This window comes from Acanthochromis polyacanthus, chromosome 23 (assembly GCF_021347895.1).
Source record: "Acanthochromis polyacanthus isolate Apoly-LR-REF ecotype Palm Island chromosome 23, KAUST_Apoly_ChrSc, whole genome shotgun sequence".
Lineage (NCBI taxonomy): Eukaryota > Metazoa > Chordata > Actinopteri > Pomacentridae > Acanthochromis > Acanthochromis polyacanthus.
Window position 1 is genome coordinate 25,596,107 of NC_067135.1, and position 27,916 is coordinate 25,624,022.

At 38.7% G+C, this 27,916-nt stretch overlaps 1 protein-coding gene and 3 long non-coding RNA genes across 10 annotated transcripts in view; 2 read left to right on the top strand and 2 right to left on the bottom strand.

Annotated features, from left to right (window-relative positions):
* The window catches only part of LOC110971042 (butyrophilin subfamily 2 member A2-like), a 184,496-nt gene that overhangs the window by 141,991 nt on the left and 14,589 nt on the right, over window positions 1–27,916 (top strand). The gene's annotated exons all lie outside the window — the stretch shown is intronic.
* Window positions 2,997–27,916, bottom strand: part of LOC127532342 (uncharacterized) — a 116,572-nt gene continuing 91,652 nt past the window's right edge. For 4 of the 7 annotated variants that reach the window (XR_007939717.1, XR_007939720.1, XR_007939718.1 and 1 more), the window contains exons 2-4: window positions 3,767–3,876; window positions 3,267–3,532; window positions 2,997–3,224 (exon numbers count right to left, since the gene is read on the bottom strand). This is a non-coding gene — a long non-coding RNA (uncharacterized LOC127532342). Of the gene's footprint in view, window positions 3,225–3,266; window positions 3,533–3,766; window positions 3,877–16,918; window positions 16,982–22,834; window positions 22,915–27,916 lie in introns of those variants that run through there. The other 3 variants (XR_007939719.1, XR_007939721.1, XR_007939716.1) reach the window with 3 other exon arrangements.
* On the top strand, window positions 19,853–20,987 carry LOC127532357 (uncharacterized). Its single transcript, XR_007939739.1, has 3 exons — window positions 19,853–19,946; window positions 20,467–20,529; window positions 20,633–20,987. It is a non-coding gene; the product is annotated as an uncharacterized LOC127532357 (long non-coding RNA).
* Window positions 21,021–21,874, bottom strand: LOC127532355 (uncharacterized). The gene is made up of 3 exons (XR_007939737.1): window positions 21,669–21,874; window positions 21,472–21,583; window positions 21,021–21,388 (listed from the first exon to the last, which is right to left on the bottom strand). It is a non-coding gene; the product is annotated as an uncharacterized LOC127532355 (long non-coding RNA).

A 27,916-nucleotide genomic window follows, 5' to 3' on the forward strand; every position in this document is an offset into this window, starting at 1 on the left:
TTACTCTTATTAGATGATCAGATAAAGATGATTTTTGGTCTCTATTTTAACAAGATAAATGAGATCCAGTTTTACAAGTGTTGCAGGAGCCCTGGGAGAAGAGTATGACTGTGATTTCTTAAAGTGGACAGCTGCTAAATTTATATCAGCAGTGAGATTTTCCATGTTCACTCGGCATCTAAACCATATCTATTTTGTATTTCACTGTCTGCTATTGTGTATTTCACACACACACACACACACACACACACACACACACACACACACACACATATAAATAAATAAATAAATATAATAAATATATATAATATAAATAAAACCAGTCAGTGTCTGGTGTGACCACCATTTGCCTCATAGAGTTGATCAGGTTGTCGATTGTGGCCTGTGGAATGTTGGTCCACTCCTCTTCAATGGGTGTGCGAAGTTGCTGGATATTGGCAGGAACTGGTACACGCTGTCGTATACGCCGATCCAGAGCATCCCAAACATGCTCAATGGGTGACATGTCCGGTGAGTATGCTGGCCATGCAAGAACTGGGACGTTTTCAGCTTCCAAGAATTGTTGCAACATGGGGCCGTGCATTATCCTGCTGCAACATGAGGTGATGTTCTTGGATGTATGGCACAACAATGGACCTCAGGATCTCGTCACGGTATCTCTGTGCATTCAAAATGCCATCAATAAAATGCACCTGTGTTCTTCATCCATAACAGACGCCTGCCCATATCATAACCCTACCGCCACCATGGGCCACTCCATCCACAACACTGACATCAGAAAACGGCTCACCCACACGACGCCACACACACTGTCTGCCATCTGCCCTGAACAGAGTAAACCGGGATTCATCCGTGAAGAGAACACCTCTCCAACGTGCCAGACGCCATCCAATGTGAGCATTTGCCCACTCAAGTCGGTTACGATGACGAACTGGAGTCAGGTGGAGACCCCGATGAAGACGAGCATGCAGATGAGCTTCACTGAGACGGTTTGTGACAGTTTGTGCAGAAATTCTTTGGTTTTGCAAACCCATTGTTTCAGCAGCTGTCCGAGTGGCTGGTCTCAGACCATCTTGGAGGTGAACATGCTGGATGTGGAGGTCCTGGGCTGGTGTGGTTACACGTGGTCTGTGGTTGTGAGGCTGGTTGGATGTACTGCCAAATTCTCTGAAACACCTTTGGAGACGGCTTATGGTAGAGAAATGAACATTCAATACACCAGCAACAGCTCTGGTTGACATTCCTGCTGTCAGCATGCCAATTGCACGCTCCCTCAAATCTGTGTGATAAAACTGCACCTTTCAGAGTGTCCTTTTATTGTGGGCAGTCTAAGGCACACCTGTGCACTAATCATGGTGTCTAATCAGCATCTTGATATGGCACACCTGTGAGGTGGGATGGATTATCTCAGCAAAGGAGAAGTGCTCACTATCACAGATTTAGACAGATTTGTGAACAATATTTGAGAGAAATGGTGATATTATGTATGTGGAAAAAGTTTTAGATCTTTGAGTTCATCTCATAAAAAATGGGAGCAAAAACAAAAGTGTTGCGTTTATATTTTTGTTGAGTGTATATATATATATATATATATATATATATATACATATATATATATATATATATATATAGAGAGAGAGAGAGAGAGAGAGAGAATATAACTCTTCAATATGATTTTATAATTTGTCTGCATATCCTCACAGCATCTCCAACTAAACAGGACTTTTGTTTTTGTTTGAAGAGATTTTGCAACTTCTGCTTTGAAAAATGTTTTTATTGAACATACTCAAATAAAAACTCTGTAGCACTGTTTTAAAACATAATTTATGTTTAAATTTCAATCAGGATCTGCGCATGAAGAGAAAAAATAAAAATAAATGATCACAACTTTTTTTTTAAATTAAACTTTATTTGAATTTGTACAGAACATTCAATGCATCTTGAAAATAAACACATACCAGCTACCAAACACAGATGTCAAACAAAACCAATCACAAAAGTTACATACATATCTAGAGATGTATAAAAGTATTATTGAAATACAAATAAAATAATCATCTGCTCTGTGTTATCAGTTCTTTCTTTTATATGTGTTTTTCTAGTCATTCAGCTGCATTCAGAGAAAAGAAATATTTTTATAAAACAGTTCACTAAATTTCATTTTCATTCAGAGCAAAAATCCAGAGAGCTTGCCAAATCCTAACAGGAACACACAAGTAACTTCTAGTATTGGGAGAGCTAGTCATCCCCGGGAGAGTAAATCAAATCCCTACTTCTCATCTGGTCCTACACTGGCTTACTCTTTAATTCACAGGCCCTCTTAATTTCCTTTGGACATTCTCTATTCCTTTAACTCTTTGGGCCACAATCCTACTTATCAAGTCAACTTAAGTCAACTTGTGCAAAAATACATCACAGGACCAGCAAACACTTCCTCCTCCTCTCTGCTAAACTCACTGCCACGTTCCCTCTGAACACGAAATCCCTTCAAAGAAACCATGAATACACACTTACTTTTGTCCTTCAGTCACTTTCCTACTTCCTTCAATCAACGTACTACTTAGAATATACAAGCTATTCCTTTTGGTGTAAGGAGAGCGGGTCAGATCCGTCAGACAGACAGTAACAAACAAAGAGAAGAGAATTGGTGTGCTATTTTCTTCATCAAGAGCAAAAATCGGTTCATTCTCCTGTCGTATCACATTTAAGCAAAGAGTTCTGCATTCATCACAGTTCATGATTTAAATGTTGTTCACTCATTAAACCAAATATTTTTGGATTATTACATATTTGAATTATTTTGTGTAATTCTGGTGGAATGTGTTGATGCAAAGAGCTACTGTGGACTTCTGCTGATTTCCTCTGATTTATTTTGATTTATTTCTGTTCAGCTGCTCCACTGAGGATCTCAGTTATTCTGGTAAGTTTAGTTTCTATGGGAAAATACAAAGTAGTTTATTGAGATTAGACTGCTGTTTCTCCAAATTTCTCTTTTTGTCACCTAACCTCCTTTCAGTTTGTAATAGTTCTTGTTTTTCTTTTAACAGTTCCTCTCGTTTGTCATAGTTTTCTTCTGTCTCTTTTAATTTTTTCTCCACTTCCTGAAGCTTCTCCTTGTTTTTCTTCTTTTCCTCATCAACCTCATCAAGTTGCTGTTTGACATCATCCATCTGGTTTTCCAGCTCAGTCTTCAGTGTTTCCCTCTCTGTCTTCAGTGTTTTCACCTCTGTCTTCAGTGTTTTCACCTCTGTCTTCAGTGTTTCCACCTCTGTCTTCAGTGTTTCCCTCTCTGTCTTCACTGTTTCCCTCTCTGTCTTCACTGTTTCCCTCTCTGTCTTCAGTGTTTCCCTCTCTGTCTTCACTGTTTCCCTCTCTGTCTTCATTGTGTCCAGCACCGTAACCGTCGGTTTCATGTCATGTGTCTTTGGTGTTGCAGGGCCAGGTGATCGACTACTGTCGTCCCCACCGTTGTTGCCTTGTATTTGATCATAACCCTGCCCCTCATCATCGCCAGTGAAGCAACGAGAACACGCTGATCAACACAGAAACACAACAGAAAGTGATTGTTAAGATGGCAACTAGATCTAGATCAGCTTAAATATTCTTGTCTCTGCAGTGTTATTTATTTGTCAAACATGAAATACTGCATGTTTTAAATGAATTACATTGTGAATATAAAACTACCAAAAAAGAAACATGATAAAATGTTCAACGTGTCCACAGCAACTGAAATAAGTTGATTTTATGTCTGATAACTCTGACTTACAATTCCCCATGATGATAACAGCTCCTGAAACAGCAATACCCAGTCCAACGAAGCCAGAAGCCACTCAAATGATAAAACCGTTCAAGAGTAGCCGGACTGCAAAATTGTTGCTGAAAAATCACAACACAGATGTGAAATAGTGGACAAGATATAATGAGGCATCATCATCAAGTCAATAAAATGTCAAGAATTGAAGTTATGGTGCAAAACACATTTAATTATCTTCATGAGCTCATCCTCTTTGAACCAGCAGGCTTGAAAGACGTTATTTTTTGAAAAAAAAAAAAAAAGCTTGGTTCACTTCATTTATGAGATAGAAATCATAAAACCTGAAAGAATCATCACATTTTACATTTTACAACTGACTAACGGCAAAGTCTATTCATTTGAAAATTATAATATTTCTCTGAAATGACTTTATTCTACATCTCATTGAAGCATTTGCAAAAACCAAACACCAGATTCTGACTCATCTGTGACCACCAGTCAGAAATCCAGTGATAATTGTGTTGAACTGCAGGCAGTGTTTCCACAGAGACTGAGAGGAAAATCAAAGCTACTGGATCAATAAAATAAATGTAGCGTGGTTCAGAAACAGTGAATAAAGAAGCAAGTTGTTGGAGATAAATTCAGCATGGAGAAACATCTTTCTACAGAGAGAGAAATATTTGACAAAACTGTGACAGAGACATGAGATGAAAAGAATGAGACAAAAGGAATGAAATGAGAGCCTAAACAACAACAACAACAAAAAAGACAAAACGGCACAAATAAGGCTGTAAATGACAACAAACAAACACCAAGCAAACCAAAGGAGACACAAAATAACAAGAATGAGAAAAATGCGAAAACGGCAAAAACAAGACAAATTGACAAAAACTAGACAAAAAACAACAAAAAAACACAGACACAAAGTGACAAAAAAACTGAGAAAGAGAATGCCATAAAATGACACAAACAACAAAATGTGACACAAAAGGACAAGAGGAGATGACAAGAGAGACAGAGGAAATTCAAAGCTATTAGATCATTCAACATCATTTTTTGACTTGCTTTTTAATGATTGATAGCTTTCTGAGTGATACGACACAATAAACATTTCTGAGTTCTCTCTTCCTCCAGTCAGGTTTTTATCTGTTTCTGTTGAGGTGCAGGGCTTTAGTTTGCAGTGAAAAACGGACCACAGTGAAGAACAAAACAAGACAGCAGCAAATAAAATCCTCAGAGGATTAAACTCATAAGAGGAAGAAGCGTTTTGACATAATTTCTGCAAATGCCAACAAGTTACTCATTAATCAAACTAAAGTCTTTACAAATTCATACAAATGAAGATCACAGACTGCAGCTGCTGTTTAATGAAAATAAAACTCCACTTCTGTTCTTGTTACAGCCACATGCATCATGTGTTCATTTAAATACACTTAAAACCTTTTCTGTCACTATGAAACTATCATTTACTGTCTCAGTGACAAAAAGTGTTGATTGCCACAACAAACAAAAAACATAAAGGTTTTTTTCTTAAAACATTCTTAATCTGGACTCATTCAGATAAAATCACATCAATAATCAGAGTGACATGTTGAAAAGAAGAATCTTGACTGAAACTATTTCGCTTTAAAAGCGTTTATTGTTTTCTGGTGCACCGCAGTGACTCCAAAATATTAAAAAAACATAGACGAAGATCAGAAAACATGTCAACATGTGACCTGATTTCATTTCACAAACTGGAAAGATGAATGTTTTGAGTAAAAACTAGAATAAAAAGACAAAACCTGAGTTTTCTTGCTGCTTACCGTCATGTTGCGTTGACGAGTCGACTCACCTCAGAGAGCGATAAGCTTCAGGGTTAAAGTACTTTCACTTTATTGTCACCTGATAAGGTCTGTTTGTCTGCTCTGATGTTTGGTTGTAGCTCCTCCTCCTCCTTATCTCATAGAGTCAACAAGGTGTAAACCTACTTTCATTCACTGTGTAGCCTCATCTTTAACAGCTTCTGTCTAATTGCTGCACATTAAATCTACTGGAACTCTTTAAAGTGACTGAAAATAACCAATAGGACAAGTTGTGATTTTACAGTTTGTTTCCTGGTTCATCTCTTATCCAGATTGTTCAGGTTTCTGCCTTTGTGCTCTGATCAAAAGCTGCACTGTAAGTAGGTTACACCAGATATCAGCTTTATAGGTGGACTTGAGGTTTTACTGCAGCTGGAGTTCATTGTGTCAATAAAAATATGAACAGTAACCACAGTTTGATCCTTTCGTGTCTGATACACTAGAATGATCTTTAAATCTCCAGCACTCATTCTGTCTGCTCCAAATGTTAATAGAAACCATAAAAGTTTTTAGTATCTGAAAGTCTGAACAAACACTGACACTTAGAGACCAGACATTGATTATTCAAACAATAAATAGCGCTCAGTGTCTACATTCAGTTTCAGATTTGGGTTTTACCTGTGCAGACTGAATCTATAGTTAGAGGTGTAGCCAACATAAAAACCAGAGAGCTGTCGATGGGTCCAAAACAGACGGAAAATCAATCAGAGCCATTGCACAAACATTGACCATAGCCAGTTCAACCATTTGGAATGTTCTGAAGAAGAAAGAAACCACTGGTGGACTCAGTAACAGATGTTGAATGAGCAAATCAAAGAAAACACCAGCAGTTGATGACAGAAACATTGTGAGAGCTGTAAAGAAAGACCCTAAAACATATGGCATATGGGTTCTGCAAAGCGTCCTGAGACAATTTGACCTGTAATTGGCGATATATAAATAAAACTGAATTGAATTGAATTGAACAACTGTTAGTGACATCAGCAACATCCTCCAGAGGGCAGGAGTGAAGGCATCACGATCTGCTGTTCACAGAAGACGTCATGAACAGAAGTACAAAGGCTTCACCAGAAGATACAAACCACTCATTAACAAGAAGAATAGGAAGGGCAGGTTGGAATTTGCTGAAAAGTACAGAGATGATCCTCTAAAATTCAGAGACAAAGTTTTCTGGAGTGATGAGACAAAGATGAACCTTTACCAAAGTGAGGGAAAGGATAAAGTTTGGAGAAAGAAACAATCTGCTCACGATCCCAAACATACAAGCTCATCAGTGAAACACAGTAGAGGTGATGTCATGACTTCTTCTCGGGCTCATCAACCTTCATTGATGATGGAACTCATGATGGCAGCCGCAAAATAAATTCAGAAGCCTCCAGAAACACTTTGTCTGACAATTTAAAGAAAGATTAACCAAGACAGTCTGCAATCAGCTGGCCTGGAGCGAGCAGGTGGGGATTGGTTCAATCACCTACACCCTTTGCCATAAAGAGAGACCTCACTCACCATTTGATGCCGGACCGTGAACATAACACCACCAGAACCTCACCTGCCTTCGTTCCCTCTTGGCCCATTCCCCACAAGCCTCAGACGTCAGTAGCCACTCCAACCCCTGAATTCTTCCCCGTCTTGGACCCTCCACCTCAAACCGTCTCCTGCTCTATGCCACACCATCACCTCTATACCTGCTGACTGCAGCCCAGCTCCCTTTCGCTTCTCTGTCTGAATCTGTTGTTGAATTGGCTTGTAAGTACACTAAACAAAAATATAAATGCAACACTTTTGTTTTTGCTCCCATTTTATATGAGATGAACTGAAAGATCTAAAACTTTTTCCACATACACAATATCACCATTTCTCTCAAATATTGTTCATAAATCTGTGATAGTGAGCACTTCTCCTTTGCTGAGATAATCCATCCCACCTCACAGGTGTGCCATATCAAGATGCTGATTAGACACCATGATTAGTGCACAGGTGTGCCTTAGACTGCCCACAATAAAAGGACACTCTGAAAGGTGCAAAAGTTTGGACACACATTCTTATTTAATGCTTTTATCTGTTTTTATTATTTTCAACATTGTAGATTAATACTGGGGTTTATTATTTTTGTTTACAACATATTTCCATATGTAATTTATTGTTTTGATGTTGAAAATAAGCAAAAACACTTATTTTTTTATCATCGCCTTTCAAAACACCCAAGGACAGCGTGTGAAGTAAACAAAGTTAAAACACATTAGGATCATTCCAGAATTGGAGGACATTTGGGCTTCCAAATTTTTGAAAGATAAACCTTCTCTTTTACAGTTTTAATGATCCATTTTCATCAATAATAGGTAATAAACTATCAAAGGCTTGATTGGCTCAGCTTACACATCAATGGTACCATTTTTATTCCATGTTTTCTGTGTTGTTTGCTAACCCTACTCTAATCACAGTAACAGGGTTGCTAATCCATGCTAATGTTAGCTTATTCTCAGCAGTAGAAGCTAGATATTTAGCTAGCTGTTACTGCTGACCAAGAGGACAAACTGACTGATGGAAAACAGTCAAAAGAATTAGTCTGATCCTGACAACTGTTTTATTTGAGATTAAGTTTGGTCATCAGGGGGGTGGGACAAGAAAGAAACATTTCAACTGGAACTTGAGACTTATTTGGTCTCTTTAAAAATGTTTTCAAACATTATTTTCTCTTAGTTTTTTATTTTTTTTGGTCTCAGGACAAGTAAACTTGCACAAAAAGTGCATGTTTTAGTATTTTGTTCATGAATTATTTGAAATTTAATGGGTGGGACGTCAGATGTCCTCTAATTCTGCAATGACCCAAAAACAGTGTAAAACTTGTCAGGTTTTCAAATGTCAGGTTGATCTGTTTTAACTCTGTTCCACTTTACTTTTGCTCACCTAAAAATTGGTGCTGATGTATTTCTTGTGGCACCCTTGCTGACAAACTGTTCCAGGCTTTTACAAGACTATTTTTGTATAGTTGCATTATTCTATAAAGACATTCAAACATATTTAAAAATATATTGTTCTTTTATATATTTTTATAATCTGTCTGCACATCATCACAGCATCTCTAAATGAACAGTACTTCTGTTTTTCCTTGAGGAGATTCTGCAATATCTGCTTTGAAAAGTGTTTTATATTGAATATACTCAAAGAAAAACTGTGTGGCACTGTTTAAAAACATATTTTATGTTTAAATTTGAGTAGGGATCCATGTACAGAATATGTCAGACAGACAGTAACAAATAAGAATTATGGATAACCGTGGGAAATGGAATGCAGGGGGTGACATGTGACACTAGTACCAAAAGGTGTGCTATCTTCTTCATCAATCCATGCTTTTTTGTGTGTATGTGTGCATGTGTATATGTGTGTGTGCTTGTGTAACCTTCATCATAATCAGTTTCTATACTAAACATGAAATCAAGGTTTTCTTCTACAGGCTGAATTTCACTAAAAAAAAAAATCACAAAACTAACAAGAGTCAAAATAACCAAGCCATGCAATATGAGTTCAAAACTGTGTATAATAGTCCAATTTTGTTCTTGATCCAGTTGAATAATTCAGTAGGAGTGCCCTCGTGTAATGTCTTTGCGATGCTGCTCAAGTGATCATTTCATTCCTGTATGGTGGCATTGTAATCAGGAATCAAAGTGCAATGCTAGGCTCCAATGATGACGCAAGTTCCTCCTTGTGATGCCAGTATGAAATCTAGTGCAGTCTGATTTTGTGATGTCATCATTCTTACAGCAGTCATTTCTTGTGACAACATAGCCATGCCAGATGCAGTGGAACCTGCAAGATCTTCTACAGCATGAAAAAGATCTTGTATTTTGTCTAGAGATGACATCACTCCATATGGAATCAGGACTCCAAAGGATCTTGTCCATTGTGGTTGTATGTGTGTGTGCGTGCATGTATGTAGATCTCTCTTGACAATAATGATTTCAGGTGGCAAAGTAAAGACTTTCATGGCTGGTATCACATGACCCAGACCATGACTGGTAAAAATTCATAGGCCTTCATACCACAAATCCAATAAAATTCATGACCTGAGGGACTGTAGCAAATGGCATGTGTCACAAGGGGTAGAAGTCCTTTTGTGCCATGTAGAATGGAGCCACCAACATAGCATAACAACAATGAAGCCACAGATAAAGCAGTTTTAGAGGTTGGGCTGTTTTCAGCTACCAAACTGTTTAGCTGGAGGTTCATGTTAGTTGATGGTTGAGATGTATTTCTCCCATCGTGCACTGCAGTATCATGTTTGTGGTGTCTGTGATTCCCTCTGTTTTGAAGGTATAATCCGCTTTATACTTCAGTTATGGGTGGGACATCTGGAACTGGAACACCAGCATGCACATTGCTCCTGTGCTCTGGGTGTCCTGCGTCTGCTTCTGGGACTCCAGTCCTGGGCTGCTCCCTAGTTCTGTTGACAAAGCTCTATTGAAGGGTGGACCCAGTATTCTGAGTCTCCACAGGTGATGAGGAAGAGGACCCCTGTGGTGATGAGCCCTCCTGCTGATCTCTGGTGGAAGTGGGGAAGCTGTCCTCTTGAAGTCCTCTGAGGTCAAGTGTGTCCTTTCACACTTGACGCTGTGTTGGTGGTGACAAGGATGTTGTGTGGTTCAGACCAGCAAGAGTTCAGGATGTCTTCTGGTGGAACTCTCTGAGGTCCCACTCTTCTAGTTGTTTATTGTGCTGCAGTCTGTCACTGGAAAAAGACTGGACAACTTTTTCCTGATTGGGATAGACCTTGGTGAAATTGTCAGTGACTGGAGGCAAAAGAATTCTGTAAACAGTTTGTGTTACATTGTCTTTTGACTTGTGTTAACCTTTAAAAAAACAAAAAACACTACTAAAAAACAAATATATGATTTGAAAAATTCGTACAAAAATAATAGTAAAATACATCATCTAAAATGTGGGGTCCACAATGTGACCGACATTGCAGACACCAACTATTTACATATTTACATGGAGGGGTCCCTAACCTGTTCTCTTCTACATCAGTGCTGTCTTGTATGAAGGCAACCTCAGTATAATAAACAAAGTCAGTCAATGCTTGAGGTCTGTAAGGTTTGTCTAAATAGGAACAGGCGACAGGTTCTCATCTGTGCATGTAACTCAGCTACTTGGGTGGAGCTGCAGGAGGGCAGGGTGACACTTTGAATAATTTGAAAAATAACAGAAATTGCATACCCTGTCTATGGCACTCCATCTTGACTATAATTTACATCAGAGTATCTGGGTTAGTCTGGTCAGAATGTGATTGAGATACACATGCATTGATATATAGAAGGATTAGAAAGAGTGTGAAAATTCAGCTTCGTAATGGAAATAGTCTTTGCAACAGTGTTTTGACATATGATGAATTCTGGTAACAATCTGTTATAACTGGGTTATATTTTGAACTTGAACAATTTTGACAGTTTTGACACCATTTAAAAGGTATTTTGTATGTTTAACTGGAAATTATAGTCTGCTGTCTCACACTGACCATAAATCACAAGACATGGTTTGTCTTTAAAAAAAAAAAAAAAAAAAAAAAAACTTCAATAGAATTTAACTTAGAAATTGTTTGTCAAATTTTCACTATTGTATTGTCCCGTCCTGCTTTCAGATAATCTTGTTACCATAGCAACCAAATTTTTCTCGGTCTCATGTTTGTTATACTATTGTTCTGAGCTGTAATGTTATTATTCAGGTCATGTGTAGCATGTGGCATTTCATATTTTTTTTGTAATGAAGAAAAATCCCATCAAATTGTCCTGTCGTGTTGATAGGACTTTTGGCTCAGACTCCATGCATTTCATTGTGTGTCATGTCCATTAGACCAGTGATAACATATATTTAGCTGTGAGTATGCAAAGGCTATCATATCAAAATGCAAACTAGAGACATATGGCAAGTTAAAAATACCAAAAAGAATTGGTCACCTCGGGTGGTACCGAGAGGGCTGCACAGTGTAGTAGTGGTTAGTGGTTAGCACTTTCGCCTTGCAGCAAGAAGATCCCAGTTCAAATCCCAGCCTGGGCGTGGGATCTTTCTGCATGGAGTTTGCATGTTCTCCCTGTGCATGCGTGGGTTTTCTCCGGGCACTCCGGCTTCCTCCCACAGTCCAAAAATATGCTGAGGTTAATTGATTACTCTAAATTGTCCGTAGGTGTGAATGTGAGTGTGATTGTTTGTCTGTATATGTAGCCCTGAGACAGACTGGTGACCTGTCCAGGGTGTCCCCTGCCTTTGCCCGAGTCAGCTGGGATAGGCTCCAGCGACCCTAGTGAGGATAAAACGGTGTATAGAGAATGGATGGGTGGTACCGATATCTGAAATTTTGGGTCCTGGCCCAAGGACTATGACTGCTGAATGGAGGTGCCATAGACAGGATTTAGTTCATGGGCAGTTTCTTACCCACTGATTTGGATTACCCCATTAAGTGCAGTTCTCAAAGCCTTTGTTTAAGAAAGGTGAAGTGTGGCTTTGTCTGTGGTGTGAGATCTCAGCCTTGGCCTCACTTCCTCCTCTGAAGGCTCCTCTGCCACTTTGTCCTCAGCTTTGGTCCACCTGTGTAGTGAGATACTCAGACAAAGATTACCATCTGAATTCACATGTTACATGTTGTCTTCATGAGGAGTGAAAACATAAATGCTAACAATAGGCAAGCACTCATATAATGAAAATATTACAAAAACCATAAAAAGAGATTGATTTGATCATTTAAATTGAAGATTCTTATTGAGTCATTTCAGATTACCGTAGTGCTTCCAGAAATCTTGTCTTTGCTCTGCACTGTGTAGTTGAAGGGCTGCTCAGTGGAGTAGTGGTTAGCACTTTCGCCTTGCAGCAAGAAGATCCCTGGTTTGAATCCCGGGGTGGGCCTGGGATCTTTCTGCATGGAGTTTGCATGTTCTCCCTGAGCATGCGTGGGTTTCCTCCGGGTACTCTGGCTTCCTCCCACAGTCCAAAAACATGCTGAGGTTAATTGATTACCCTAAATTGCCCGTAGGTGTGAATGTGAGTGTGATTGTTCGTCTATGTATGTGGCCCTGCGACGGACTGGTGACCTGTCCAGGGTGTCCCCTGCCTTCACCCGAGTCAGCTGGGATAGGCTCCAGCACCCCCCGCGACCCTAGTGAGGACAAAGCGGTATATAGAGGATGGATGGATGGATGGATGGATGGATGTGTAGTTGAAATTGTGCTATTTTTACTCTGTGTTTTGATATCTACTCTTAGTGGGGGGAGAGCTAGCCAAATCCTAACAGGAACACACAAGTAACTTCTAGTATTGGGAGAGCTAGTCATCCCTGGGAGAGCAAATCAAAGCCCTACTTCTCATCTGGTCCTACACTGGCTTACTCTTTAATTCACAGGCCCTCTTAATTTCCTTTGGCCATTTCTGTACTTCTTTAACTCTTTGGGCCATATTTACTCTTTATTCACAGGCCCACTCTTAATTTCCTTTGGCCATTCTCTATTCCTTTAAGTCTTTGGGCCACAATCCTACTTATCAAGTCAACTTAAGTCAACTTGTGCAAAAATGCATCACAGGACCAGCAAACACTTCCTCCACCTCTCTGCTAAACTCACTACCACGTTCCCTCTGAACACGAAATCCCTTCAAAAAAAACATGAATACACACTTACTTTTGTCCTTCAGTCACTTTCCTACTTCCTTCAATCAACGTACTACTTAGAATATACAAGCTATTCCTTTTGGTGTAAGGAGAGCGGGTCAGATCCGCCAGACAGACAGTAACAAACAAAGAGAAGAGAATTGGTGTGCCATTTTCTTCAAGAGCAAAAATCTGTTCATTCTCCTGTCGTATCACATTTAAGTAAAGAGTTCTGCATTCATCACAGTTCATGATTTAAACTTTGTTCACTCATTAAACCAAATACTTTTGGACATAGTTGATCATTTCTGGTATTTTGTGTAATTCTGGTGGAATGTGTTGATGTAAAGAGCTACTGTGGACTTCTGCTGATTTCCTCTGATTTATTTTGATTTATTTCTGTTCAGCTGCTCCACTGAGGATCTCAGTTATTCTGTTAAGTTTAGTTTCTACGGGAAAATACAAAGTAGTTTATTGAGATTAGACTGCTGTTTCTCCAAATTTCTCTTTTTGTCACCTAACCTCCTTTCAGTTTGTAATAGTTCTTGTTTTTCTTTTAACAGTTCCTCTCGTTTGTCATAGTTTTCTTCTGTCTCTTTTAATTCTTTCTCCACTTCCTGAAGCTTCTCCTTATTTTTCTTCTTTTCCTCATCGACCTCATCAAGTTGCGTTTTGACATCATCCATTTGGTTTTCCAGCTCAGTCTTCAGTGTTTCCAGCTCCGTCTTCTTTGTTTCCAGCTCCGTCTTCTTTGTTTCCAGCTCCGTCTTCTTTGTTTCCAGCTCCGTCTTCTTTGTTTCCAGCTCCGTCTTCTGTGTTTCCAGCTCCGTCTTCTGTGTTTCCAGCTCCGTCTTCTGTGTTTCCAGCTCCGTCTTCTGTGTTTCCTTCTCTTTGTTCAGTGTTTCCAGCTCCGTCTTCAGTGTTTCCAGCTCCGTCTTCTTTGTTTCCAGCTCCGTCTTCTTTGTTTCCAGCTCCGTCTTCTTTGTTTCCAGCTCCGTCTTCTTTGTTTCCTTCTCTGTCTTCAGTGTTTCCTTCTCTGTCTTCAGTGTTTCCAGCTCCGTCTTCAGTGTTTCCAGCTCCGTCTTCAGTGTTTCCTTCTCTGTCTTCAGTGTTTCCTTCGTTTCCTTCTCTGTCTTCAGTGTTTCCTTCTCTGTCTTCAGTGTTTCCTTCTCTGTCTTCAGTGTTTCCTTCTCTGTGTTCAGTGTTTCCAGCTCTGTCTTCTTTGTTTCCAGCTCCGTCTTCTTTGTTTCCAGCTCCGTCTTCTTTGTTTCCAGCTCCGTCTTCTTTGTTTCCAGCTCCGTCTTCTTTGTTTCCAGCTCCGTCTTCTTTGTTTCCAGCTCCGTCTTCTTTGTTTCCAGCTCCGTCTTCAGTGTTTCCTTCTCTGTCTTCAGTGTTTCCATCTCTGTCTTCAGTGTTTCCACCACAATTTGTGGCTCATCACTGCCACCATTTTTGAACAAGACACAACACAATGATTAACTCAGAAACACAACAGAATGTGATTGTTAAGATGGCAACTCGATCTAGATCATCTTAGATATTCTCATTCCTGCAGTATTATTTAATTTTCAAGCATGAAATATTGCATGTTTGGATGAATTACACCGTGAAAATACAAAACATGATATAATGTTCAGTGTGTCCACAGCAACTGAAATGTGCTGATTTTATATCTGATAACTGTGACTTACGTTTTGTTATCCGCTTGTTGGTAAGAGTTCCTGCAACACCAGTAACCAGTCCAGTGACGCCAGAGAAGAGAGCTAAAGAGCAACCAGATTTTTACATTGTATATAAAAACACAACACAGATGTCAAATAGAGGACAAGATTTAATGCAACATCATTATAAAGTCAATAAAGTGCAGAGGATCACCTGACAGGAATCACAGTTTTGTGGAGAACTGAATTTCTCAGTGACAAAACACATTTAATTATTTTTATGATCTCATCCTCTGAACCCCAAAAAGCACCAACAGGCTGGAAAGATGTGTTATCTTTGAAAAAGAAAATGCTCAGTTCACTTCATTTATAAACTAGAATCTATAAAACCTGTAAGAATCATCACATTTTCAATTTTACATTTGAATATTTGGGAAAGCCAGCTAATTTTAAATTGTAATATTTCATCCAAATCACTTTATTCTACATCTCACTGAAACATTTGCAGAAACTAAACACCAGATTCTGACTCATCTGTGACCACCAGTCAGAAATTCAGTGATAATTGAACTACAGACAGTGTTTCCACAGAGAGACTGAGAGGAAAATCAAAGCTGCTGGATCAAAAAAATAAATGCAGCATCAATCAGAAACAGAGAACAGAGGAGCAAGTTGTTGGAGATAAATTCAGCATGGTGAAACATCTTTCTACAGATGATCAACAAAGTAGAGAGAAAAAATCTGGAAACACAGAAATAGTAAAATATCTGTAATATGTGAAGACAAAACAATCAAACGAGGCCCAACCAGTCTCAAAGAAACACAAAAATTCAAACAAAAATACAATACGACACATGAAACACAAAATGACAAAAACAAGATGAAAACAAAATGGCACAAAAAAATACAAAAAACAGACAGAAAACAAACCAAAAGAGACACAAAATGACAAGAATGATTAACACAGCTTATTATGCAGTATTCTTCTTTTTTCAAACACGAAATACTGCATGCTTTGGATGAATTACACAGTGAAAATAAGAAAAACATGAGGAAATGTTCAATGTGTCCACAGCAACTGAAATGCGCCGATTTCATGTCTGACTTACGTGTAAATATCCATTTGAGGGGAATAGTTAAAACTGAAAACACACCGCTGACCACACGGGAAGTTAAAGAGGAACCAGATTTGTCCATTGTAGCTGGAAAATCACAACACAGATGTGAAATAGTGGACAAGATTTAATGCAGCATCATCGTAAAGTGAATAAAGTGCAGAGCATCACCTGACAGGAATCACAGTTTTGTTGAGCACTGAATTTATCAGTGACAAAACACATTTAATTATCTTCATGTGTTATTATCCCTGCTCCAGCCTCTGTTCTCTGCCTCCTTCTCCCTCTTTGTCCTTCTTTCTCCCATTGTTCCTCCTCATCTGTCTCTGTGTTTTGACCCTTCTGTCCCTTTGTCTGTCATCTCCCTCCTGTCTCTCTGTCTTTCTTCTCCCTCCATCTCCTGGCTGCAGTCCGATTGCAGTGATGTACATCAGCTGCAGTAATTAGCCACTCAGTTCACCTGCTCACTATTTAAACTCTGCTCGTTCACTCACTCCCTGCTGGACCATAGACTGTCGGATCCTTGCTTCCCTCCAGAATGCACATCCCCACTTGGACTCAGTTTTTTCTCTTGAAATTCCCCCAGGGACTCAGCTCTGCTCCTGCCCTGTTTATGTCTTCAGCCTGTTGTTCCTGTCTTGTCTCCGTCCTTCCCTGGATTCCCTAAGCCTGTCTTCCCTGTTCATACTAGTTAACGATCCCTGTGAGCACCCATTCTGAGAAGAATCTTTACTGAAACTGTTTAGCTTTAAAAGCATTCAGGTTTTCTGGTGCACCACAGTGACTCCAAAAAACATCAAAGTTCAGAAAATATGTCAACATGTGACCTGATTTCATTTCACAAACAGGAAAGATGAATGTTTTCAGTAAAAACTAGAATAAAAAGACAAAACCTTTGTTTTCTTGCTGCTTACCGTCGTGTTGCGTTGACGAGTCGACTCACCTCAGAGAGCGATAAGCTTTGGGGTTAAAGTACTTTCACTTTATTGTCACCTGATAAGGTCTGTTTGTCTGCTCTGATGTTTGGTTGTAGCTCCTCCTCCTCCTTATCTCATAGAGTCAACAAGGTGTAAACCTAAGATTTAAAAAGCCTTTATTTAAACTGCATGGTCATATAGACCTACAAAACATTACCTGGAATTTCATAACAGCAACTCATCTTCATTACAAATTCCAGGCATCAACCACATCCCACTGACCATCAGAAGAGGTGACAGACAAAGAAAACTGAACCAAAAGGAGACATTCTGGATTGACAAACTACAAGCCACCACATTTCCTGGACTAAATGAAGAACAAGATTATACTGTGTTCTTGTAGAGGAAGTTGTTGTCTAAACACCGAGTTAAAGTCTCCTAACATACAGACCACCTTGTGAAAATGTTGTTAACCAGAATTCAAATGTGTTTTTTTAAATTAATTTTATCTGCTTTATGTGATACCATGCAGGTTTTTGGGGATGGAAACTTTTTTGAAGCCTAGTGATCTGAATAACACCATCTGCTGGTGAGTCTGCTGGTTGACACTACCTGCAGACTTTGCCTCTAAGGGTGCTTTCACACATACGCCTTTTGGTCTGCTTAAAGCGGACTGGAGTCCGCAACACCAGCAAGTATGGTTCATTTGGGCTGGTGTGAAAGCAGACCAGATGTTTTTGGTGCGGACTAAAGAACCAGACCGAGACCACCTTTGAGAGGTGGTCTCGGTCCGCTTCTTTGTGAACTCCAGTTCGGTTCGCTCCTGGTGAGAACACGAACCTGTCTCTATTCGGACCGGCTTGATGGCGCAGCAGACGTTTTGGTCTACGGGAGCTTCCGTAGCCAAAAACGACTGTGTAATGTTCTCGTACCGAATGCGAGCTTCATGCTGGAACAACAGCATTATTTGTGCTTGCTGCACAAGGCAATGATACGAATATATGGCAACAAGAACGAACAGGAGAGCATAGTTCGTTTTTGATGAATAAACCTCGATCCATGGAATGTTTTCTTCCGGGATTTTTCCCTCTTCACATGCTGCGCCAATCAGTGTTCACCTACGTCATCTAAAACACCTTATTTTTGTGAACAGCGCCGCCAAACAACTGGGGGGAGATATAACATTCATCGTAGTTGGTTCAACTGCGAAAACACTGGTGTGAATGCGAACTGAACCAGTTGAAAATAGCAACATTGTAACAACTTTTGGGTCCAAACGAACCACTCTAACGGACTAACAGGTGTGAAAGCACCCTAAGTCCATGTGGCAGGTTCTAATTGGTTGAGCATCCCTTTAAAAGGGTCTATTGCATCCTGACATCTGTTTGCATGACTTCCTGATGAAGGCTTGATTACCAAAACGCGTAGAAGTTTTGTAGGTCTATATGACCATGCTGTTTAAATAAAGGCTTTTTAAATCTTAATTTTTTAGAGAGTGCCTTGGAGTCTCCTCTTTTTGTTTCAAGGACTTTTTGAATCCCCTTCCAAAGAGCACCTCAAACTAACTCTGCCGAGTCCAGGTAGCGCTTTTTTCTTTGTCTTCCCAAGGTGTAAACCTACTTTCATTCACTGTGTAGCCTCATCTTTAACAGCTTCTGTCTGATCGCTGCACATTAAATCTACTGGAACTCTTTAAAGTGACTGTAAATAACCAACAGGACAAGTTGTGATTTTACAGTTTGTTTCCTGGTTCGTCTCTTATCCAGATTATTCTGGTTTCTGTCTTTGTGCTCTGATCACAAGCTGCACTGTAAGTAGGTTACACCAGATATCAGCTTTATCGGTGAACTTGTGGTTTTACTGCAGCTGGAGTTTATTGTGTTAATAAAAATATGAACAGTAAGCAGAGTTTGACCCTTTAGTGCCTGATACACTAGAATGATCTGTGTTAAATATGCTAAATGGTAAATATTATGTTGATTGCGACAAATGTTCTCACAATTACAAGAGAGATCAGTGAAAAAAATAATACTTCAACTTTGAAAAGTGTTTTTTTATTGAATATACATTGAAGTAAAGAGTTCTACATTTATCACAGTTCATGATTTAAATGTTGTTCACTCATTAAACCAAATACTTTTGATCATTTCTGGTATTTTGTGTAATTCTGGTGGAATGTGTTGATGTAAAGAGCTACTGTGGACTTCTGCTGATTTCCTCTGATTTCTTTTGATTTATTTCTGTTCAGCTGCTCCACTGACGATCTCTGGTTTTTCTGGTCTCTAGAGTTTCTATATCAGTTTATTCAGATTAGACTGCTGTTTCTCATAAATTCTCTTTTCCTTATCCAACCTCCATTCAGTTCTTAATCTTTCTTCTTTTTCTTTCAACAGTTCCTCTGGTATGTCATAGTTTTCTTCTCTCTCTTTTAATTCTTTCTCCACTTCCTGAAGCTTCTCCTTGTTTTTCTTCTTTTCCTCATCGACCTCCTCAAGTTGCTTTTAGACATCATCCATCTGGTTTTCCAGCTCTGTCTTCACTGTTTCCCTCTCTGTCTTCAGTGTTTCCAGCTCTGTCTTCAGTGTTTCCACCTCCATAACCGTCTGTTTCATGTCATGTGTCTTTGGTGTTGCAGAGTCAGGTAATGGAGTCCTGGGGCCTGTTTCACGAAGCAGGTTTTACAAACTCTGAGTTTCTTCTACAACTCTGAGTTGATCTACTCTGAGATAGAAAACTCTGAGTTTTCGGTTTAACAACGGCTGATATGAGTTGGTTTAATCAACTCGGAGTAGGTTGACCCGGAGTTACGCGCGTGCACCGCAAGTCTGAAAAGACAGCATCAATGGAACCCCGATTCGACGAGTCACCATGGAAACGGGGAAGCGAAAGGTTGCGTTTTTGAACTGAAAGTTTTTAACGCGCTCATATGGTGAGTTTGAACACGTTTTTAGAAAGAAGTGCAACACCGCTGCAGCTGCAAAAGAGAGAGAGACGGCGTAGAGAACACTGCTGCCCGGATCAATGCGTAAGTTTAAATGTAGTCCTTTGTAATCGTAATAATATTACAGGGAATAACTGTCTGAATGGCAGCCTAGTAAGTTATTTCATTTAGGTGAAATCCCGACGGGGCAGCAGCTTAAGATGAAATATAAAAACATTGTTCTAACAGGTCAGACCTCGGCATTATTTCATGGAGGTACTTCATGTTGATCATGTTTTACATTGTAAAGTAGCCTAAATATTAAGTGACTGTTTGACTGTGCAGTTGTTTTATCCACACATAGCCTAAATGTCTGCATCCATATCATGTCCTGTTAAATAATTAAGCCTATTTAAACTAACATAGACTTCTGCTCAGCCAACAGAAAGAAAGCAGATGCCTGTAAAACGGTGGTATAAAATGTCATGGATGTATATATATATATATATATATATATATATATATATATATATATATATATATACCTTGTAATTGTAAGTAGGCAACACTCCAAAGATTGATCCAAATGGTAGTTTAAGTTTACTGAAACATGTCACGGATCTAGGATGAAGAGGATGAAACTGTGTCTGCTGCCTTTACAGAGGGGGATCCAGAAAGGCATACAGAGGTATGTTACTGATAGTTCTCTTCTCATTCACATTTTAGGTGGAATATAGAGTGTGACATTTAGCCCACACTGAAGTATTGCACATTCTCATCCTTTTTAACAGAGCATGGCTGGACAGCAGCAGGATGGTTCCTCAACTTCCACTGCACAGACTGACACAGTGAGATGGATGTTCAGGAAACACCAGAGCTTCATTCTGTGGAATTCATGTGCAACTGTATAATTGAATGTCCTCTATGTATTCCCAGTTATCAGTAAAACAGATTTACAAACTGCATTTGATGAGAAAAATCCAAAAAACAGATTAGGAGGGCAGATCTGGAAATTGAAATACTGGAGCACAAGTTAGAGGTGGTGATGGTCACAGGTGAATTATGTTAACTACTGGAACATGAACTGAACTATCTTTTATTTGTAGGGAATAAAGAAGAGCAAATGAAATGTGTATCATGTCTTTATTTGCTGTGGTGGTGATGATGGTGACTTAAACTGTAAAGTGATTATTGCATACGGTGTCTCCGACTGCTCTGCTGTCCTGGATAGCTGCAGGTGGATGGGCTCATCATCTGGGTCTTCAGTTTGTAGGGCAGGGTGTTGCTCTCCTCTAATAGTGGTAATATTATGAAGAACAACACATGCCACAGTAATATCACAGGCCCTCTCAGGGGTCACCCTGAGGAGACGTAGGCTCTGGAAACGGGCTTTCAGCAGGCCTATGGTCATCTCCACCCGGGCTCTGGTCCTGCAGTGAGTCCGGTTGAAGTTCTGTTGGGGGCCTGGTTCAGGGTCAGGGTATGAGGTCATCAGCCTGGGTTGTCATGGTAACCCCTGTCACCCAGCAGAAGGCCATCAAACTCTCCTGTAATGTATAGTGGATACATCAGAGTATATTAAAGGAGGGAGACAAGAGAATTCTATTGTGAAAATCTTTAGGCTGCTGACCACGCTGCAGTCTGTTGCTCAGGTTAGACTCTCCATAAATCCTGGAGTCATGAACAGACCCAGACCACTTGGCCTCCACATTAGAAATGATGTATGCAGCATCACAGATGATCTGGACAGTGCAGAGAATGACAGATGTTGAACTATGATGCAGTCTTTAACATTTAGAAACAGTAGTCAGTCTACCTGTAGCCTACCTGCACATTTATGCTGTGAATGGACTTCCTGTTCATGATGTGAGGGAGCTGTGATGGGGATGTGTGTGCATCTATGCAGCCAATCACACTGGGAAATCCTAAAAGAAATTAAAATGACTAATCCCAGTCTGAGGCTGCAGCACAATGTCATTAACAGAATATGACTTAAAATGAATTTAACAGATCTCTACATCATTCACCTGCAATCCCATGCACAATGATGAGTAAAAGTCGTTTCAGAGCCAGGAAAACTTTTCTGACTGTCCTGCATACAGTTGTCTTACTGTAGTGCTCTGCATGTCCAACATTATAAAAAACTTTCATTTGCAAAGAACCGCAGCGCAACACACAATATCTGCTGGATGTGAGAGCATGACTGCGGCTGGTAATGTAAATGTAAGGACGGATTAGGTTGTTTATGTAGATTATGGACTTGAAACGATTACGAAACGGTGCCGCTCAAACCAATAATTGTCCGGAAACATCATTTTTACTTTATTTTTAATTATTTATAGCTTTCGAACAGAGTGATATGACACAAACATTTCTGAGTTCTCTCTTCTTCCAGTCAGTTTTTATCTGTTTCCACTGAAGTGCAGGACTTTAGATTGCAGTCACAAATGAACCACAGTGAAGAAAAATGAGACAGCAGCAAATAGAAACCTTCAGAGGATTAAACTCGGTTTCTGCAGCTGCCAACAAGTTACTGATTATTCAAACTAAAGTCTTTACAGAATCACACAAATGAAGGTCACAGACTGCAGCTGCTGTTTAATAAAACTCCACTTCTGTTCTTGTTACAGCCACATGCATCATGTGTTCATTTAAATACACTTAAAACATGAACTTTTTCTGTCACTATGGAACTATCATTTAGTGACAAAAGTGTTGATTGCCACAATAAATGAAAAAACAAATGTATATTTCCCAACAAAAAATTCTGAATCTCAACTCATATTCCAATAAAATCACATCAATAATCACAGTGATGTGTTGAAAAGAAGAATCTTGACTGAAACTATTTCGCTTTAAAAGCGTTTAGTGTTTTCTGGTGCACTGCAGTGACTCCAAAATATTAAGAAAATATGTCAGCATGTGAGGTGATTTCATTTCACAAACAGGAAAGATGAATGTTTTCAGTAAAAACTAGAATAAAAAGACAAAACCTGAGTTTTCTTGCTGCTTACCGTCGTGTTGCGTTGACGAGTCGACTCACCTCAGAGAGCGAGAAGCTTCAGGGTTAAAGTACTTTCACTTTATGGTCACCTGATAAGGCCTGTTTGTCTGCTCTGATGTTTGGTTGTAGCTCTGATTCCTCCTTACAGCCATGGCCATAAGTTTGGACACAAGTACCATGATGCTTGGGTTAGGTTAGGGTTAGGGTTTCATTTTGGTTGATGGCTATGACTGGTATTTATATTGTAAGTGACAATTTTGTGGTATTTTCTAAGATTCACAAGCGTCATGGTACTTGTGTCCAAAGTTATGGCCATGGCTGTACTCTGATACATTAACAAAGGTGGAATACAATGTTCTAAAGACATTTTGGAGATGTTGTTAATGGAACACATTATAGAATCTCTAAAAGTTCCCATAATGTTCCACAGTGTTACATGATAACATGGGATCTCAAACTAACATTCAAAAGATGTTTTCTAGATGACAGAAAGTTTCATGATGTTCCTGTAATGTGATATCTTAAAGATGGAACATTTCACCTTTTCACACATTATAGAACGTTCATCTATTTAACATTCTCACAATGTGTTTTCCAGATGTTCTTGAGACTACAATTCACAGAATGATTTTCTATATAGAACATTGTAGAATGTTATTGTCATGTAATATATCCAAGTACAGTATTTTTGTTGAAGGAACACATTAGAGAATGTTCCTCTCTAAGACAATTTCACAATAACAACAAAGAAAAAATGTTCTCAATGCAAGATTCAAAAAAATGTTTATTGTAACTTCACATAATGATAAGTTCCTGAACTGCAATACACTAAGAAGGGTGGAATGTTCTGTCTGTAATGTCTGACAATGTTTCGGAAATGTTGCAGAGGGAATCTATAAAATATTCTCACAATGACAATTTTAAGAACATTCAGTACAATATTCAGTTTTAGAAACTTTGGGCTATAAATGTGGAACAATCTTACAGCCAAGCATTTTTTAAAACATCTTTAGTTGTCCTACTTTTAAGACAAACATTCTGGAAACTAAAGGAAAAGCATTAGTAGAACTTTACAGAACTTTCTCACAATATTTTAGAAACTTGAGCTCCCATTAACATGTTGCACTTGAGCTGAATCTAGAACATCAAAATGAACCTAATCTAAAATCATTTAAACAAAATCCTGGAACCATATTTAAATGAAAGCTGACACCACAGCTAGCTTGTCTCAGTCCCGTTCAAACAGACACTGACCATCTGTCACGTTTGCTAGCTAGAAAAACCGTCAGCTAACTCCTACCTAATAACATAAAGAGAAACCTATGATTAAATGCAGCAAAAATGAGGACTTGTAATGATAATAATGTATTGTTATTGAGTGGTAGAAGTTAAGAATTGTGTCACATATCCTGTATTTTTGTTGTTAAAACATTACGTAACAATCAAGTGCTGTATGGTTTTTACATTTCTTTGGTTTGTTGAAAAAAGGACATGCAATACAAAAAATTTAAAAAAATCTCTCAAATTTTAGGGGTGCTGGGATTCAATTTAGGGATACTTGAGCACCCCTTAAAAAAAGGGGCTAGAAATGCCTATGAGCTGCAGCAACTCGCAAAGTCTCAGAAAAGCATCTTTTCTTTGAAGTTTATTTTCAAGATTTAACAGATTTTCATCTTTAATATAAAAACAGTAAATTGCAGATAATAACTGGGAAATTCACAGAAAAAAAAGAATAATTTTTATAAATCACAGACAAAAAATGAAAATAATATCCACAACAAATCTGTATTTTTACACATCGTATTCACAGTGTTTTTCCACTATTTAGATCCACTAATAACATCATTATTTGAATTACTTTACAGATATTTGGTGCAATTTGAGGTCTGACATTATCATTCGCTATTGAATGTAAAAGCAGTTAAAATATACTGTTTTGCAATTGTGGTGCACACGAGTGTGCAACCACATTTGTTGTTATTTTGTGATACACTAAGTACATTACATTTTACATGCACGCAGTACACAAACACATTTTTGTAATTTGGACCATTATTCTAAATTTTTGTTAGGTAGCCCTAAATAATTTCTAAATACTTTCTGACTAAATTGGTAATAAGAAAAATAGTAGTAGATGCTTGGACAGGAACAATGTAATATCGTCTGTCACCACTAGGAGGCAGCACGCGCTGTGAGACGGCTTTAGGGTGCCCCGTTTCCTGCTTCCTGTTACTCAGCAGAAGCAGAGAGCTAAGGCAACACAACTCATGTCTCCGTGGCTGTGTCCGAAATCGCATACTAACGTACTACTCATACTAAATGTGATGTCAAAATAAGTATGTAGTGTGTTCACATTAGATAGTATGAAAAGACTGAGTACGCGAGAAATACCCGGATGTATACTATATCCGGAAAAATTTTAAGTATGCACGGTGACCACACTAGTCATACTCAACCGCCCCATAATGCTTTGCGAGCTATCCACCAAAATGCAAGCCTCCGCGGGATATGTGGCCGGACCGCGGCGATTTTTATTTGTTTTATGTAGTTAAGTAGTCATCCTAATCACCCCACAGATTTGAGAAATAGGCGTTTTCTGACCAACGTTTTAAATTTGTCAGACGCCTCACAACGTGCTACTGAATGCTAGCAGCTAGCAGCAGCTCGCTTTGCATACAGAACAAGTAGCAGCTACCTCCAGTAGCCTGCAGCTACAACTGAAACGATTCGCATAATCTGGCTAATAACTGCATGAGGAGTGCCGGCTTGAAATTGCCACATTAATTATGCGACTGTTTGTTAGCGTAAAATCGACCTGAAGCCGATATATTTGATAGCCGTACTTCCGGTTTTTGTCGTCGGAGGTTTGAAATGCATTATGGGAAACGTAGTAGTATACTACAGTGTGAACGGTCGGCATTCTAATCATACTTATAGTACGTAGTATACAGTATATACTCATTGAGAATGTAGTATGTAGTACGTTAGTATGCGATTTCGGACACAGCCCGTCTCATTTCTTTATTTTACAGGTTAGCATTGTGGCACCAACCATTAAAACACATACGTATTAGCTGTACATAAGTGTATTTGTCCAGTAGTTTGTGTTAGCGTCATGTTTTATGTATTTAAAAGGTGAAAGTTAGAAGTTAGCAATCGCGCTAACGTTATGCTAACGTCGTGGCTGTTGCTTAGGAACATGAGTCTATCCCTTGAACTTAGTATTGGCTCGCTGTACATTTGTATGTTTTGTGAAGAAAAGTTTAAGTGTTAAACCGTTTGTAAAGAGATAAAAAAAAGTGTGACATGTGCTGTAGAACTGCTTAAAATGTTTTGTGACAGAAATTTAAGAGTGAAAACTAAAAAAGAAATACTGGTGTATTAAAACGGATTAAAGTAAAGTAAAAGAAGAACAGGTATTAAGGAAAACATTGTCAAAGAAGCCAGGAGGCGAAGATGATGTAAATTTAAATGTAAAGTGCAAACTTTATTGTGAAAACAGTAAAGTTACTCAGCAGAAGCAGAGAGCTAAGGCAACACAACTCATGTCTCCGTCTCATTTCTTTATTTTACAGAAGTTGCGTGTCCAGTCACCAATCCTTCCCCACAAAATAAATATAAACTGTTAGCGGTGATCGTACCGGCCCGATACCTGCTACACAATCACTGCTGTGAATATGCTTTAACCTTTTAATCCCCACACAACCCGGAGGAGGGAGGAGGTTTCAAAGTCTTGCTATCTTTAAAGAATATATAAAGATTCAGAGCCAGAAGCTGTCGAAACAGACAAAAACTGTGGGATTTTAAACTTTCAGTTCAACCTTGAACAATATATATGTGACCTCAGGTTCAGTCAGAAAGAAATAGCGAAATAATCTCTTAAGTCTTATAAATAAGTCTTATTTAAGACCCTTTACTAAAAATTAACCACCAGGTTCTTTAAAAATCGAAAAAAATCTTTGCTTTTCGTTGCATTTGACAAGACACGACTCAGTCAGCGATGACCGATAGTCACATGACACACATTTAAAGCTTTCAGCTGAACTGCAGGCAGTGTTCACACAGAGAAGAGAGGAGACAAATCTAGAAACAAACTGAATTAAAACGTGTCCCCAGTTTGAATCAGTTCTGATGATTTGAAGTTTTCTTTCTTCATTATTCAATTTACTTTCTATATAGCTTCAAATCCACTGAGCATGATACTGCCACCACCATGCTTGATTTGGTGGATTTGACGAGGTTTGGTGTTCTTTGGATTAAAGGTCTCACCTTCTCTCCTCCAAACACGTTCCTGCTCATTGTGACCAAATACCTTCATTTTTTTGTCCTAAAAACATTCCTCCAGAAGGCAAAAGATCAGCTGTTTGATTTTTTTTAAAATATATTTTCTTTGTGATGCTGAATTTATTCCTATAAAATGTGGCTGTGTGGACTGAAACAGTTACAACCCCACAGGTCACTTTAGTGTTAATAAAACAGATGTGCTCACCTGGTCAAACCTGTTCAAAATTCTGTGTTTTCTTTCTTAAAAATGGGTATTATATAAGAACACATTTAAAACCTAATGCAAATTTTAAAAGTAAGGCCAGAAAATGTTGACAAATAAAGAAAAAACTGAGACCAAAGTGTTCAAAAAGTTTACCTCTGCACACAGTCCTGAGCAGGAAAGAAAGTAGATTAAAAATCCTTGTAGCAACAGCTGAGTCCTTATCTTGTGGTAATATTTAACTAGTAGGTCAGTAATAAAAAAAACAAAAAAAAAAAACAGTCACATCAAGGTTTCATCCAGATATGAAATCATAAAGGATCTGATACAGAACAAAGTTCTTCAGGACAAACTGCAGCAGCTTTATTCAACGGTAAGCTGACTTCAAACCATATTTTTAAATGACAATGTGATGGTAAAGAAATAAGTATACTTTTGGAAGAATTTGTTTGTATTAATTACATGTTTTTATTGTTTTTGCTGCTGCTTGAAATGTTTTAAAACTCAGTTTTGACCGAACAAACACAAAACTTGGATCATGTCGGCTGTTGTGTGGAAATACAAAAAAACTGATGCACATAAAGA